The sequence below is a fragment of the Lissotriton helveticus genome, chromosome 2_2 (assembly GCF_964261635.1).
Source record: "Lissotriton helveticus chromosome 2_2, aLisHel1.1, whole genome shotgun sequence".
NCBI classification, from domain to species: domain Eukaryota; kingdom Metazoa; phylum Chordata; class Amphibia; order Caudata; family Salamandridae; genus Lissotriton; species Lissotriton helveticus.
The window spans coordinates 158,118,498-158,135,810 of record NC_136060.1 but is presented as its reverse complement, the minus strand read 5'-3'; the positions used below and the strand labels follow the sequence as shown (position 1 = coordinate 158,135,810).

The window sequence follows — 17,313 nt, the reverse complement described above, 5'->3', positions numbered from 1 at the left end:
TCTTGTGGCGCCTCTGTAAAATGAGCAGCAAAATGAGTGTTTGGGAGCCTGCAACTGCAGGGCTCCCATAGATTTGGCTGTATCTGTATCCTTCTTCATCTTTTCAAGGGATACGTCTACATTAGGTCCGAATAAGTGTTGCTCATCAAAGGGCTGGTTAAGTATAGCACTTTGGACTTCATGTTTGAACCCTGAAATACGTAGCCATGCGTGTCTACGTAGCAAAACACTGGTGTTAATTGCTCTTAAGGCAGTGTCTGCTGAATCTAATGCACAACAAATAGAGGTGTTTGTAATATTTTTTCCCTCTTGGATAAGCTCATTTGCTCTATCTTTATATCTATCAGGGAGGTGCTGCATTAATGATTCTAATTCATCATAATGTGCCCTGTCATATCTTGCCAATAGTGCTTGCATATTGGCAATACGCCACATGTTTGCTGCCTGAGACGCCGCCTTTGACCTGATGCGTCAAGGAGCTTAGACTCTTTATCTGGTGGGGGAGCTTCACCTGATGTTTGTGAATTTTCTCTTTTGCGTGCATTAGAGACCTCAAGAGAGTCTAATGGTACTGGGCCTTTAATATATGCTGGATCTGAAGGGGCAGCTTTATATTTTTTCTCTATGCGTGGGTTGATGACCCGCGTTCTAACTGGGTCTTTGAAGACTTCAGGAGCATGCTTAATAACTCCCTTAAGCATGGGTAAAATTGACGAGGATTTGGGGAATTATCAAAAGTATCCATTAGGAAGTCTTCATCTACAGGGTGAGTGTGCATGTCCACCACATGGTATTGTGCAGCCATGTGTACTAGCTGATTAAATCCCATAGTGTCTTCTGGTGGGGAAGGCCTAGAGGGATATATGCCATCTTGAGGGACGTTAGGGACGTCTGGGGTGTTGTAATCATCCCATGGGTCAGGTGAGCCTGGAGGAATAGAGGGATTATCTGCACCACCTCCTGTATCGTCAGAGCTATCATCCCTGTTGTCATCATCTGGTATGATAGAAAATGTAGGGAAGTGCTGTGGTAGCGGAGCAGGTGTTGATGGCATAGGTGGAGGAGTAGGGGAGGGGATCCTTAGAGGATCTTTGGATGAGGAGCCGGTGCAGGTGTATCCAGTGGTCGTTTTTTTTAACTAAGGGTTAGTCGACCAGTGGTTGGATCTTTAACAAGAGTCTTTTGTGCAGGGTCTGCATGAAATAAGTCCTCTGCAGTAGCCTGATTTTTTGGTGCGGAGGGAGTTCTTGGCACCGAACTGGGGGCTTCTTTTTGCTTTGAAACGTGTTGTTTAGTAGTGTCTTTTGGCTTCGGTGCTTTTTTCGGCTCCAATGAATGTTTCGGCTCCGTTGGATCCAAAGGTTTTTTCGGTTCTGATGGATTTTTCGGACCCGATGATTTTTACGAATCCGAAGCATGTTTGCTTGGGTCCGATTTGGGTTTAGGTGCTGAGGGACTAGCAGTCGGCTTCGGTGCCGATTGTTTGGATGTCGGCGTGGCGGCCGATAACTTTTTCGGTGCCGGTAGGTGTGTGCCGGCACCGTTGGCAGACAGACTCGAGCCCGAGTCGCCAGAAGGCTTAGTAAGCTTCTTTGCCGGGCCCGAGGGCGGGGCAGTGGAAGCAGTGTCCCGGTGTGCACCCAAGGGCGAGGGTGTGACCGAAGCCTTTTTGGAATGTGTCGAGGAAGGGTTGGGGTAGACGGTCTTACTTACGACCCGCTGTGCTGGAGTGATGTCCTCGACTTCGGAATCTTCGGCCTCAGAATTGCTGTAGAAGCCATGATGCTCTTGGACGTCGATGCCCTCTTGGAAGATGTCATCTGTAATCAGGGCTGATGAACGAGCCATTGTTCTCCTTGCTCTTCGGTCCCGGATCGTCTTTTTGGAGCGGAAGGAGGCACAAGCTGAACAGTCTCTGGCCTCGTGCTCCGGAGAGAGGTAAAGGTTACACACCTCATGTAGGTCGGTGTGGGGAAACTTCGACCCACATTGAGGACACTTTTTAAATGGGGTCCTTTCCATGAGCTGGAAGTTGAGGCCTAGGTCAACGACCGGAATCAAAGACTTCGAATTTGAAGAGTGGGGTCCACTGGAAACGCGTTCGAAACTATATCGGCTAAGCTGGTGAGGATTGCGCACCGAAGGAAATCGGTTCCAACGCGGAGCGCTGGAAACACATCCGAGCCCGGTGACGGAAAAAAAACAATTTGGGGATGGAGCCGATGCACATGCGCAGTATGATCCAAAGGAGGAGTCACCTATCCTGTGACTTCCAAAGACTTTTCTACAACAAAAACAAACTGAAAACATCCGTGCCCAACACTAGGTGGCCATCTATGCACAGTGTGTAATCTGCAGCTCATATGCCTCAAACACATTGTTTCACAGTCAACATCCTCATTGTCAAAAAGCATTACCATACTCAATATACTGTGCAAATGAGTCTTCCTGGGCCAATCATATAACACCAATAGAGATATAAGGTTCCAAATCAAATTCTCAAACCAGGTTTTTATGGGAGTTGTTGTACTCTTGGTAGCCTCCAACATACAGAATAACATGATGGTGGTGTTATGTTATGTTAGGTTTTTTTTGTAAAGCGCACGTACGCCCGTGGGCTTCATGGCGCTGTTGAAGTAGGAACCTAACACAACAACTTACTGAAAATAAGCCTGTCTGAACAGCCAAGTTTTATAAGAACGTCTAAAAGTTAGAAAGTCTGGGCTGAGCCGAAGGGAAAGTGGTAGGGAGTTCCATAGGACAGCAGCTAAGTAATGGAAACAGCTGCCGCCCTGACGCTTTCTCCTGTAAGAGGGAACAACCAGCAAGTCTTTATTGATGGATCTAAGATTGCGAGTGGGCTTGTATTTGGAGACCAACTGATTGATGAACTGAGGCCCTATGTTTTGTAGACTCTTGTATATGATACAGCCGGACTTAAACATGATTCTTTGAGATACAGGCAGCCAGTGTAATTGTTCTAGGCCAGGCCTGATGGAACACCGCCTAGGTTGTTTAAGAACAAGTCTGGCTGCCTGGTTCTGCACTAGTTGGAGTCTTTTTAAAAGGCCAGATGGAAGGCCCAGGTACAGACTATTAGAAAAGTCCAGCCTGGAGAGTACCAGTGCGATGGTGACCTGGATAAGGGCTGAGTATGTCAGAAATTGTGCAATCTTTTTTATTTTCCTAATCTGGTAAAAACTAGCAGAAACAACTGCTCCGACTTGAGCTTTTAATGAAAGATCCGATGCAAGTGTAACACCCAAGCTCTTCACTGAAGAAGCAGGGACTGGGGCAGGACCAAGGCTCAAAGGCCAATAATGAGGGCCCCAGCTGATACTGCTGTCCCCGGGAAGAATTAACTCGGTTTTACCCGGGTTGAGCTTGAGGTGGTTTAAGCTCATCCAGCGTTGTATCATAAGCATAGTTTGGTGAAAGTGGGCGACTATCCTTCCCAGGACAATACAAAAGAAAATATGCAAATTTCAAGCCTGCGACAGTTGCTTATAGGGCAATCCTCTGGCAAGCTTGTAGGGGCATTTTCCCTTTTGGTCTTCAGGAGGGCATCTGCTGCCTCCTTGTTGGGGGCTGCAAGGGAGCCACAAGGCTCTTTACCCCTGGTGCTGCTGTTTGCAGACCGCTGGGTAGCTGACTTATCATTCACCTTGCTGGCAGCTGTGAGAAGGTCCCCCAGGGACAGTCAATCTCCCCTATCGCTCGAGGAGTTTTTATTCTATACAAAGGGGAATGCCACATGAGGCAAGGGAGATTCAGAAAGTCCTGTTCGGTCCAATTGCAGAGTGTCTCAGCACTACAGACAAAGGTCCAATCTTTGCCAGAGTCCTGAAAATGTATCTCTTCTCTCTCTTCCCTCCAAAACTCCAAAGAAGAACCCCTCCAGGGATTGACTCCAGATCTCTGGCTGCCTAGTGCAGTGTGAAATGGTCACCAGAATATTCAGATTCTTCCTTTAATCTTTTGTCTACCAGGGACAGGAGTAATCAGTGACAAATGGCCCTCTTGTGCCGAGAAAGCTTTGTTCCCCCAGCCAGCAAGCTAAGTAATTAACTAGTCCCAGCATAGCCATAAATGTTAATTAGGGAACTGGCTCCATGAGTTATGAAAAACTGGAAGTGTCATTAGGGGGTGCAGATATGTTATGTTATGCAGAATTATAGAGCACACTATTATCCAGGGAGGGTATGATGAAACCAATATCATATTTATATTGGTGATTCGGGTTTACCATAAAATTGGTGCGTTATCCTAGTCTATAGGTAAAAACGGTGCTTTGGTGTAGATTTCGCTCATTATGTACAATACAGTGAGTCACACACTTTTCAGTAAAGCACTACAGATGCACAGCATGAAAGCCCGTACACATTTTAAAGCCTACACAGGTCAGCCCCAATCCTGGAATGATCTTCTCTACAGCAGACTGTATATGCGCTGGTACCTGGCTGCGTGGAACAGAAATCCTGTTCACTCACCTCATATGTGTTCACGTGCAACCAGCCCTATGCTTCTTATTCTAGTTGTGCAGCAGTTGACATTGTTTTAAAAGGTGAGCACTGGTAGCAAGTACCCACAATCCATTGAAAAGGGGATTACAGTGTCCAAGACTAAGTTAGTGAGGCTCACAGAAGCAATCCAAAAACTGGGCAGCCCACAAGCAAAACTCTAACAGATAAATGGGTCGCAATCCCTTTTCCAACAGTATATATACAAATTATATGTGAAGCTGTTTCACGCTGGTAAGACCACAATTGTGACAGGGATTTCAAAAAAATATCCTGAATCCACTTTCTGCAGAGTGAAATGAAATTAAATGAAAATGGGTACTTGTAATGCACACGGCTACTCCACAGAGTGTCCCGGCGCTGACAATGGACCACTGAAAGACAAGAAACAGAGCTCACAAAACAAGCCATGGCTGAAAAAAGAATTACTGCTAGAAAAGCCAGGTTTTAAGCTGTCTTCTAAAAGTCATCAGGTCTTGAACCTGCCCAAGATAGGGAGGCAGTGCGTTCCATGAGCAGGCTGCAAGCACTTGAAACGAGAAACCGCCTATAGAAGAGCAGGCAAACTTGGGAATGTGTATTAATGACTGGCCTGAGGACCTCAGGGCCCGTTGCGGCACGTAGGGTTGGACCCTTCTCCTAAGATACACGGCCCCTGTTCCATGAAAGGCCCAAAAAGCTAGAACCAGTGCTTTAGACTGGAGTCTCTTACATACTAGAAGCCAATGTAATGCCCTCAGGGGGATTGTCATGTGTGCTCTGGGACCTACCATAAGAATGGCTCTAGCCTCTGCATTTTGAGCCACCTGCAGATGATTCGATAAGTACTCAGGAAGGCCCAGGTACAAGATATTAACATAGTCCAACCTGGATGTAATCAAGGCTTTGACTTATGTCTTTCGGTACTCGACCGATAGCAAAGGAAGCTTTTTAAAAATATTTTCAACATGCTGAAGCATGAGCCCACCACGGTCTGGATTTGGGCTTTCATCATTAGGGTAGTGTCTAGCTTGACCCCTAAGTTCTTCACAATGCTGACAGGAGCAATAGGAGGGGACATATCCCGAGGCCACCAATGGTGCCATACTTCACAAAGCCGGCAACCAAAATAGATTCTGATTTTTCTGGGTTGCACTTTAATTGATTAAGCCACAACCAAGAGAAAACCTCAGTAAGACAGGTGTTGATCTCCTCGCCTCTAAAACCAGAGCCTTTGTCGCACGTAAACAACAGTTGAGTTTCATCAGCATATGACACTATCCTAGCACCGTGGGACTCAGCTAGAAGTGTGAGAGGAGCCATATAAATGTTAAACAGTGATGGACTTAGGATAGACCCCTGCGGGACCCCTACCTTCATAGGCAAGATGGGAGCCGCGAAGAGGGGAGACCAAATTTCCTGGCGACGGTTGTTCAAAAAAAGAGGTAAACCACTTAAGTAACGTGCCCCCGTGCCCCCGATGCCGTAATCTGACAGGCTTTGTAGGAGCCAGTCATGGGGCACGGTATTGAAAGCAGCGGTAGATCTAATAATAATATCAGCACTACCTTCTCTATCTAATTGCTCTTTTATGGTTTCAGAAACTTCCAATAGGGCAGTTTCAGTGCTCAAATGGGATCTGAAACCAGATTGACTATCATGGAGTACATGATTGGCCTCCATGTATTCCGTCAGTTGGAGATTAACATACTTTTATAGACCTTTAGAAAAGAAGGGCAATAATGAATTAGACCTGTAATTGGAAGCTACTGTCGGATCTGCAGAGAGTTTCTTCAGTAGGGAAATCATTTTGGCCATTTTCCAGTGACTAGGAACCAGCCCTTCTTGAAGTGACAAATTCAAATCCAAGTTGACAGCTGGATTTAGGGTCTCTGAAATGGCGGACAGTATTTTTGCTGGGCAGGGGTCCGAAGGGGAACCCGCCTTCAAGGAGTTCATAATTTCAAGAGATTTCTCTCAAGAGATAGGAGGAAATTGTGTGAGGGAGGAACTAGTGCAAGAACTGGCCAGGCTAAGAGGTCCCACACTATCTTCCTTGACAGGAGAAAGCGTCGTAAAATACTTTTGAATGGTACAGATTTTATTATGGAAGTAGTCTGCAATGTGGTTTACCCAAACAGAAGAGGGGGTAAACAAAATTCCCACCGCACTCGGGGTAGAGAAATCTTTGACAATTTTAAAGATTTCCTTACTCTTATTGCTTGCTACCTCAATTTTAGAGGAAAGAACATGTTTCTATTCCTCACAAATTCTGTTATAATGGGCTTTCAGGGCCTGTTTGTATCTGACTTTGTCCTCTGGATAGAACTTGATCATCCACACTCTCTCCAGCCCTTTACAAGCGCTTCTGCTCTTCCTAAGAGTCTGGGTAAACCACGTAGCAGAGGCGCGAGTCGTTTGGCCACTCGGGTGGTAGGAGGGGCCAAATCAAGAAAACAGCGCTCTAACCAGTTCTCCGGGCTAAGAGCATCAATCTCGAGATCACCACAGAGAGGAATCGGATGGTGATTCAGGGCTGCCTTCGTGGCCTTGGACGTCATCTGGCAGAAAGGTCTAAAACTATAACGATGTGCTGTGTTTTTGGGAGTGGGGTACTATCTTGGAAACTCTAAAACATAAAAGGAAATGGTTAGACCGCACCACAGGAAACAGAGTGTCCATTTCAATTTGAATATTAGAAAATATCTGATCTAAGCTATGACCCTTCTCATGGGTAGGAAGGTGAACATAAAGGGGCCAGATAAAAAATGTCCAAAGAGTACCACAATTTCACAGACTCAGGATCTGTCAGGTTATCCATATGGATATTAAAATCTCCCAATTCTACACAATGCTTATATTTAGTGGCCACTGGAGAAACAACTTGGCTAAGATACTGTAAATCTACCGGCTGGACCGGGAGGTCTATAAATGAGTACAGCTGTCAGAGTCTGATGCGCGGATGCGGTTAAGAGGATGCCAAGACTCTCAGCTCCATCTACCTCCTCAACGGAGAGAATGGAGCACACAAAATGTTTTTTTTTTAATTATCTCAATTCCTCCCCCTCTACCCACCGGCCGATCCTTTTTTATGATAAAATAGCCTGGTGGGATAGCGCTAGCAATAGTGGGATTAGAAGCCTCATTAAACCAGGTCTAAATGACAAACATTATGTCAGGGTTAACATCAGTTAAAAGATCGTGCAATTCTAACTCGTGTTTTTTTATGGACCTGGTGTTCAATAGACAGGCCATAAAGTGACCGCCTGCCCCGGAGCACGTTTCTTGGAGGGGGTCACTGAGACTACTTGCCATACTTTCCCTAATAGGCTTCCTACAGGACAGGTAGGACTCCCATTTGGGGATCAAGGACAAGCAGAGGGAGGGAAAACATAGATAACAATGCAGAGAGGCTACCTATGATTCAACCACCAGTCTAATCACTAATGAGCACTTTTCCATTGTTTGCTAGGGTTTGTAGGTCTACAAACAAATCTGGGGCAGGATGTCTCCTGGTGCCTGAGAACTGGGCAATAATGCATTGCCCAGTGAACATCTCTTTGCCCTGGAGCATCATGCACTAGGTGCATCTCTTATAACTATATCTCTTATCATATATGCATCTCTCATCAATCAGACTGAATAAGCGGCTTCTAGTTAATTTGCAGTGATTGCCCTCAAATTCCTCCATCACTTTTATTTTTCCAGGTCCAAACGAACATATAAAAAATTGTTTACTTTTTTTCTAATTTAAACAACCAGTGAATCGACCCAATCCTTTTGTACAGTCTGTAACCACAAAGTATGTTCTTTTTTTGAACCCTTGGAAATGATGTCCTGCATTGTTTTTTTGTGGTTTTTTTGTCCTCATTTTCCACCATGGTTTCAAAGATGACAGGATCCAACGGACTCCGCTGCTGCCTCAGAATACTACTGGTAAGGGTTATGCGAGCTGCCTGATGCCCACACCCTTCAGCATAGGAGAACCTCTAGGAACCCATACATTGAACCCGAATTTTTACCGTGGAAAGGCGCTGCCGACATACATGGGGAGCCGATCCTGAGCCATACCCAGATCTTGGGATGCAGACCACAGCAGCTTAATCACTGGACCGGGGAAAAAAATAAAAAAAAATTGTTCCATTCAAGCAAATGCCAAAAAGTCTTTTATTCCTGTTCCCAGATCTGACCAAGTCAAGTTTGGATACTTGTAAGACAGAGGCTCTCCAATCTAAAAGTCTAGGTGGATGGTGGTCCTTCCATTTCTTGCATATCTCTCTCCTGGCCAACAAAATTGAGTAAAAGAGAAGATTATTTGCAGGGCTCCGCACTTCCTCCCTTACTCCCAGGATTGCCAGGGGAAGATCAATTGCAATTTGAAAACCCAGAGATGATGTAAGTATTTTACTGATAGAGTCCCAAAATGTACTGATGGAAGGGCATTCAAAAAACATATGGGTGTCTTTAGCATTTATTAAGCCACATCTAGCACAAGCCACAGTGGAATCTTGAGCAAACTTTGCCAACCTATGTGGAGAGTAGTATGCTCTGTGAAGGGTGTATAGATGATTTCTCCTCAACCATGCAGGTTTCAAAATATCCCACAGGACCCTGAAGGAGAAAGACCATAAGTCTACCAGATTATCGCAGACTAGGGAAGGGCCCCACAACAGCGGGGGAAGTTGGAAATCCCCTTCGGATTCCTCTAATATCAGATTATATCACAACGATACTTCCTTCTTGCCCAGAGGTTTATCCAGAAGCAAAGTTTCCAGATGGTTGCCACCCCCAACTGGGGCTCCGCTTCGACCTGAGGCTTGCATAGAATAAGACTGTGCCCAACTGGCCATCTGAATATACTTAAATCTGGAGAGATTAGGTCCTATTCCATCTCTTAGGGTTACCCACGGTATTAAGTCTCCCTCCACAAAAATGTCACCCCATGTTTCGAGCCCCCCCTCTTGCAAGGGTGCAGCTAGCCTGTCCTCCAGCCAACTAGGATTCCCTAGGGAACCCCAAAGAGGGGCTCTACTAGAAAAGTAACCAAGTTTTGTTAAGTTCTTCACCTTACACCACACTCTTGCCATCCCCTGAAGAACCTTCAGTTTGATTTTTTTAAAGAACTTCGGATCACCGAATTTGAATAGAAAACCAGACTGTGGTGCAGCTTCCCCCCTAAGCATGGCTGAAAACATGCGGCCCACCCCTTCACCTGACGGCATCTTTAGCAACATTCGAGCATGACTGAGTTGGAACGCCCACCCATATATTTGCAAATCAGGGGCGGCCAGCCCCCCTTTTTCTCTCCGGCGCCTAAGCTTTTTCCAGGCAATCCTTGGGATATGTTTTGCCCATATGAAAGATGTTATGTCTCCTTGTAACTTAGAAACTTTAGGATCAAAGAAAAGAGGAATGGTATTAAAGAGAAAAGATACCTTCGGTAAAATGGTCATTTTAACCAGATTGACCCGACCCAGTAGAGAGAGTGGAAGATGTGACCAGGACTGCATAAGCAAGCAGCATTCTTTAGCGACAGCTATGAAGTTGTTTGAGGCTATTTTATTTATATCTTGGATAATATTTAGACCCAGATATCTCAAAGTAGATGAAAGATGAATCCCCATCCCAGAACCTCCATCATTCCACACCATTACCTCGGTCTTTGAGGCATTTACTTCGTATCCAGATATTTCGCCGAATTCTAATGCCAATTTAATGGCAGCGGGGAAAGCCGAACGAATATCTGTAGAAAATATCAAGATATCATCAGCATATAATGCTACTTTCCTTTCCCACCCTTCAAAGTTGAATGGCTTAATAGATTCCTCCCCCCTCAACAACTGGGCGAAAGGCTCTATATAGAGGTCGAACAGCAGGGGGGAAGAGGGCAGCCCTGGCATGTTCCCCTCGTGATGGAGAAGGGGTCGGCTAGTTCACCATTCACTAAGACCCTGGCTGATGGATTTGAGTATAGGAGACTGATGGCTCGGCAAAAATTATCCCCAATATTAAACTTAGCCAGGACCCCCGACAGGTACACCCAATTTACCCTGTTGAATGCCTTGGTGGCGTCCAACGTCAGAACTGCCAATGGGAGAGCATGTACCGTCGCCATATCTATGGCTCCTATCAGGTCATAGGTCAGTTCAAACAATTGCCGGTCTTTTACAAAACCTTTCTGATCTCGATGCAGGATGTCTGGTGCCACCATACTCAATCTCTTTGCTAAAACTGTAGAGAAAATCTTGTAGTCCACATTCAAAATGGATATGGGCCTATAAGATCCGCAGAAGGTTGCAGGCTTTCCTGGTTTTAAGATTAATGTGATAGAAGCACTATACCACGACCCAGGGGGGGATAATCCATCCTGCAAGATCTAGTTAAATAATGATGTGAGGAAGGGGACAATTACTTGATTCAGGGCCCTATAGATTTCACATTGTAGACCATCTGGGCCAGCTGCTTTCCCCTTCTTGCCATGCAAAATGGCGACTCTAACCTCCTCTTCTGTGATGGTTTTATCCAAGGAGACTCGCTGTTCCTCAGATAGTTTTGGAAGAGGTATCTTACCTAACCAATTCTCCAATTTTCCTTTGTCCAAGATTTTATCCTCCTGATAGATCGACTGGAAAAAGTTCCTAAAGATTCTCCTTATGTCAGAATCTGATGTATATGATATATTCTCGTGGACCACCGAATTGATGTTGTTTCAGGCCATGTCCGTCTTTGCCTTCCAGGCCAAGAGTTTCCCGGCTCCTTCCCGAAACTCAAAATGAGCCAACTTACTGGCTTCCCATTTTTCCTGCAACCGTTGATAAAGGACTGATCCCATTTGACCTTTAAAGTTACACGCTCATTGCTAAGGATTTGAGTTGATGTACCAGGAAGGGTTTGATCGATCTCGTTTTGGAGTTTCAGTATGTCAGCCTTTATACTAGCTACTTCCTCTCTATATTTTTTCCTACGGAAGGATAATTTGCTAGTAATGACTCCACGCAGAAAGGCCTTAAAGGAATCCCATACGATCCCCAACGCGGCTGATCCCACGTTATGCTGAAAAAAATGCTGGGATTCGACAATTAGAAAAGATATATCTTCTGATACTGTCAAAAACGAACGATCAAAGGACCAAGCTCTAGGGACCATCTGGAACCCTTTCATATCCATAACTACTGCGGAGTGGTCTGATAGATGAGATGGTAAATAGCAAATGTCTTTTACATGTTCTACCAACCTACGACTGACTAGAATTAAATCTATCCTAGACGGGTGATGGTATTTGTGGTTTTGATAAGAAACCCCCTGTACCTTTCCAGCCCTAACTCTCCACACATCAACTAAACCATATTATTTCATAGCTCTAAAAAGAAACTCTCGAGTCTTAGAAAGGGTAAGAGATCGACTATTTGGGGATTTATCTAAGACCGGATCCAGAACAATATTAAAGTCCCCTGCCAGGACTACTGGTTCTGGGAAGGTCAGAAGATGTGAAAATAGATTTATTAAGACCGAGGGATCGTCGATGTTGGGCCCATAATAGCCTAGGATCGTGATTTGTAGTCCGGCAACTATTACTGTCACAATAACCCATCTGCCACTTGGGTCCACTTGTTTCGATATCAGTTTTGTCTTAAGAGGTCTTTTAAACAAGATCGTTACACCTCTGGTATTAGATAATTGCGTGGTTGAAACGGAGAGATTGATCCATCTATTCCTCTTGGCCAATAGTAGTATTTCTGCCTCTATTAGGTGCGTCTCCTGGAGGATGATGACCTGCGCATCAGAATCCCGTAAATATTGCATGATTTTATCTGCCCTAGGTCTGGTGCGGAGGCCATTCACATTCCAGGAGATGATGTTTACACTACTCATTAAAGATAGACCGAACCCACCCTAACACAAGTTCACCAGCCATACTGTCCTCTCTCAGAACTAGAGATAAGACATCTTTGCCCGTAGTAGTAATAGAAGATCTGGACCAAAAACAGCCACTTTGTGGGCAGAAAATGAGGTATTTCTTGATGCTCCCCCAACCCCTCCCTCCCCCGCCCCCTGTGCCCTACCTAACCACCCCCATGGGAAACCCTTGCCCTATCTATCCGGAACAAGTCCAGAAGATAGTGCTCCAGCCCCTCAACTCACCCTAAAAAAAACAATTAATGTGAGAGCAATTAAGATTAAGTGAGAAAAAAAACCAAAAGAACCACCAATATGTTGATTTCTTGCACATGGAACTTGAGCTGAGCAGAAGCACCAGCATCTCTAAATGCTTCAAGACGCCTTCCAAGCTCCCATTGCTTCTCAAGGGTAACCCTTGATAGGTCTGACCTTATTTGAAAATTAAAACCTTTCCCTGCCAAGGTTTTTTGTTTTAGGGCTAGGTTAAGGATACTTTCTTTGAGAGTGTATGTGTGGAAATTCACCAATATTCTCCTGGGTTTTTCTCTCTGAGGGTTTCTCCTGAACGGGTCCCTATGAATTCGTTGGATGTCCTTGGACAGTTCTTCAGTCGACACCTCCAAACTTAATGATTCCTTTAAGAGAGAAACATTATATTGTTTAGTATCAGAACCCTCGCTTCCCTCTGGGTCATTCAGGATGCGGAGATAATTTTGTCTAGAATTGTTTTCCAACGTCTCCATCCTCTCGTCCATTAAGAGGTCTTCTTTCTTTAACTTAGAAATCTCGCATTTGGCCTGATCCAGATGTAGAGATAATCCTGCGACTGTCTCCTCAAGCGCTGATGTCCTGGCAAATAGACCATCGATTTTATTATCTAAGGACTCACAGTAATTTCGTATCTCTAGTTGGTTGGCTCTGGAGGCCTCAAAACCATAATTTATGTCTGTTGACAGAGCCAAAAACATAGATTACAATGAGGAGGCCATAGGGCCCCCTGATTCTTTCTGCAAGGATATTTCTTGCGAAGTGTCCAATACTTGTTGTGACTCTAGTGAGTCTACTGCCAGGGGCCTTGATATAGCACCTATGTCTTCTAAGAGTTTAGGCTGCAGAAATGATTCAGAGATATTAGCAGAATCAAAGGTAGCCACTGTTTGAAAAGGCAGCCCACTAATTATAGCTTCAGCACTGACTTCAGTGGTAGAAGAGAAAGGTGAGCCCCCAACTCTATCTCTGCTCGCCCCAGCTGCGTCCATCTCCTGACCCCCTAACGCATCTGATTGTGCCATACCCCCCTCCTCAGAAAGATGCAAAACTTGTGGGATAGCCTTAAAATATGAGCGCAGAGATGGAGTTATTTTGGAGCTAAAACAAACGGATGGGGTATGACCCTTTGATGATTGGGGTTTGACTCGCTTAGTTTTGATTTCAGCGATCAAGTACGAGGATGTCTTCTTTAGTTTTGTCCCCCCAATCTCTGGACTGGTATATACACTAGGCTTTAGAGTAAGAGGGCCAAAAAGCAAACTGGACGATGGTACCGGGCTTGTAATTAACTTATTAGCACTAGCGCTATTCTCGGCAATGCTCTCAGCACTTATGAGCTCTGTATCCTTCTTTTTACCTCTTTTAGTACTTTTTTTTGTGAAAGGTTGTACTGGTGCGCCTTTCAAGGTTTTTTTTACACTCACCGCACCTTCCACTCTCTCAAAGCCGGACTTTATCACCGGACTGCCACTTGGTTCACCTTGCTTCTCCTGCTGCTGCTCCAGGCTTCTCCGCAAGTCCACGGCGATCTTTGCTGCCTTCCCCAAGCCGTGGCCTCCAGTAACGCAGCCAGCGCCGCGAGAGGCGTGCAGAAGGCTCCGGAGCTGCCGCCCCCTCCTTAGCTCCAGGGCGGCCCGGAACAGCTTAGCGATCCTAACTGAACAAACGGCTGGCCCGCCGCAACTCCAGCAGATGACACCCGAAGCCCAGCTTCCCTCCACGCGCCCGATGGAAGGTGGGGAGCACGCCTCTCCCAGCACATACAGAGTACAGTCGGTAAAAGCACCGAAAAACACTGAGACTCTGGAGAAACGGGTCGCCGGAACGTCAAGCTGTCCGCTATCAGCTATCAGCTAGAACGCTCAGACCTCGAGAATGACGAACGCGAACACCGCGCTAAGACGGTACAAAAGACAGTTTTCAGGCAAGAACTAATAATTTCCTCACTATGCTCTACCAGTTCGACATAAAAATGCCCTCAAGTCACTGCAAGTTCATAGAAGGTAAGAGCGCTGAACCGGAGCACCGCGGCAGCTCAGCTACCTGCCGCCATGTTTCCCCAAATCCTGCTTTGTTAATATTATAAAGGAAATAGTCATCTGGCGAACAGCTTCTTGACACAGTAAACAATAACAGCATTCTATATACATTTCTTCAAAACCTCTCTCAAGGGCTGTTAAATAATATTCTACAAACTGTTAGAAGTAGGGACCTGTAAAGATTGAGTCCAACAGCCAATGTAGTTTCTTTGTAGATTTATTGAAGTAAAGAAGAACAGCATACAACATTTGAGGGCCCAGAGGATCAGCACAAACAGACATAGGAATTCCAATCCACTTTCACCCACATTCTCACTACTGCATAAGATATAATACAAGATCCAATAGAGTGCTCTACATTCTATACCGTACTAAACAAAGTACAATGATCACCAAAAATTATGAATCCGCATTACTTGTGCCAAAAGAAAACAGCACTTCAAATGCTAGCAATAAGCCGGAAATCCTTGTGCACGTATGTGGATTCTTAAGTTAGCGCACTAGATGCCAGCGGTCAGCCGTAAATCCTCACATGCATGCGCGAAATCAGTTGAATAACACCACGTTGGAAATGGCTAAATACACCAGCTCCGAAGGGTATTGCAGCCCTGAATGTACAAGACGATCATACCAAACGATCACGCGACATGTCTTGATCAGGATGCAGTGAAGTTGAAGTTGCCATCAGATTGAGATGAAGCACAGTGCTCGAGAAGAACACAACTTGTGCTTCCAGAAAACAGCACTTGCAGGGCTTGAGAGCCTGCTGCTTGTGCGAAGACGGCCAGTAACAACGTTCCAGGCCTATCTTCAAACAGTACGACGTAACTACACGCTGGAAACGTTTATAAAATGTCGACATAGACAGCACTGACTCGTGAACAAGTTGACGGAGAACAAAAAATTATAGATCCCCGAGCGCTCGAATAGGACTAATAAAGAAAGAGACTACCTTTCTGAATAAATTAAAGGGTAAACGAAAACTTCGTTAACACGGGTCTTGCTAGATCCAACATACAATAATCAAAATGTGATTCTTAGAAGGAACAACAGTTCTGTCCATAGCAAACTAAAGATGCAACGGTTTCAACATGAAGTACCTTGGATGAGTCACAATCAAAAACAAAAATAGCCACAGGGAAGGTGATGCGTTGGTTCCTTACTTCAGAGAAGGTGATTTGTCAGTTACCTACTTAAGAGGAGGTGATGCATCGGTTCCTTATTGCCACGCGGGGGGGGGGGGGTGACGCATCGGTTCCTTACTGAAGGGGAGGTGATGCGTCAGATTTTTACTGAAGGGGAGGCGTTCCCCCAGCGTTCTTGTAGACTTGGTGCCCTGTTGCAATGTGTGGGATCGGGGATGTGTTGGTTCTCAATGCGGCGGCAGCAAGGGCGCTGCATTGGTCTCTCCATCTGTGGTCCGATGATGCATTGGTTCTTGCAGAAGCCCAGCAGGGCCTGCATCGGAAACGGTGCAGAGCAGTGATCTCAGACTTCGCGAGATCTGTGCACAGGATTCGGCGGGCAGTGATTTCTCCAGCCACGAATAGGCGCTGCGTCAGTTTCTTCAGCTGTGATGTGCCAGAAATGGCAGCGTATACGTCGCGCTTCTCTTCGTTGAGTCTCTTGTCAATCTCCCAGCAGCAGGAACAACCTTCAGAGGCCCAACACAGCAACAGGCACATCCTGGCAGCTCAGAACTCCCAAGAAGAAGTTCTGGGAAACTAGTTATGAAGCTTTTGTGTCCCTGAGACTTCAGAACAGGAGGCAAGCTCTACTTCAAACCCTTGGAGATCTTCTTCAAGCAGGTTACACAGCACACAGTAAAGTCTGTATCCTCTCCTTGGCAGAAACAGCCACTGCAGGCCAACCCCAGACAGCACACAGCAAAGGGGGAGTACTTTTCCTTCAGCTTTCCCAGCTCTTCTCCTTGGCAGAGGCTCCTCTTGAGTCCAAAAGTAATCCAACATTCTGGCGTCTGGGCCCCAGTATTTAAACAGCCTTTCTCTTTGTTCTCTTGTGGCAGAGAGGCTCTGTGCTCAGTCAAAACCAGTTCTGTCCTCTCTGGTCCAGCTTCCCGCAGGAGGTGGAAACAACATTGTGTAAGGCAGACGAGGCCAAATTCAGGTGCAAGGAAAACTCATCCCCCTACTCTAAATGCAGCCCAGGTCTATTCAGCCCAGCCCCGAGTTATCCAGGAAAGGCAGGAAAGACCTCAACCCCCCCAGTGGCTGTCTACAATAAATGAACATCCACAGGCCCTGCCACTTTAAAGTCAGACAGTCAGTACACAAACCAGCAGAGGCACACAGGATGGGTAAGCAAGAAAATACCCACTTACTAAAAGTGGTATTATCAAACACACAATATAAAAATCATCTTTAATAAAAGATGCATTTTTATATTCTGAGTTCAGGCATACTAAATTCCATCTTTCTACCTTGTCCCAATGGGAAGTTATACTGATATGATGTTATAAATAAACTCCCATTCTATCCTATGGGATAGATAGCCCTTAAATAGTGGAAAACTAAATACACTGCATTTCACTATTATGGCACGTAACACACATCAGTACATGTCCTACCTTTCACATACACTGCACC

General features: G+C 45.5%; 1 protein-coding gene across 2 annotated transcripts in view; it reads right to left on the bottom strand.

The window, feature by feature from the left end:
- Positions 1-17,313, bottom strand: part of GUF1 (GTP binding elongation factor GUF1) — a 313,519-nt gene that overhangs the window by 168,944 nt on the left and 127,262 nt on the right. The window lies entirely within an intron of this gene.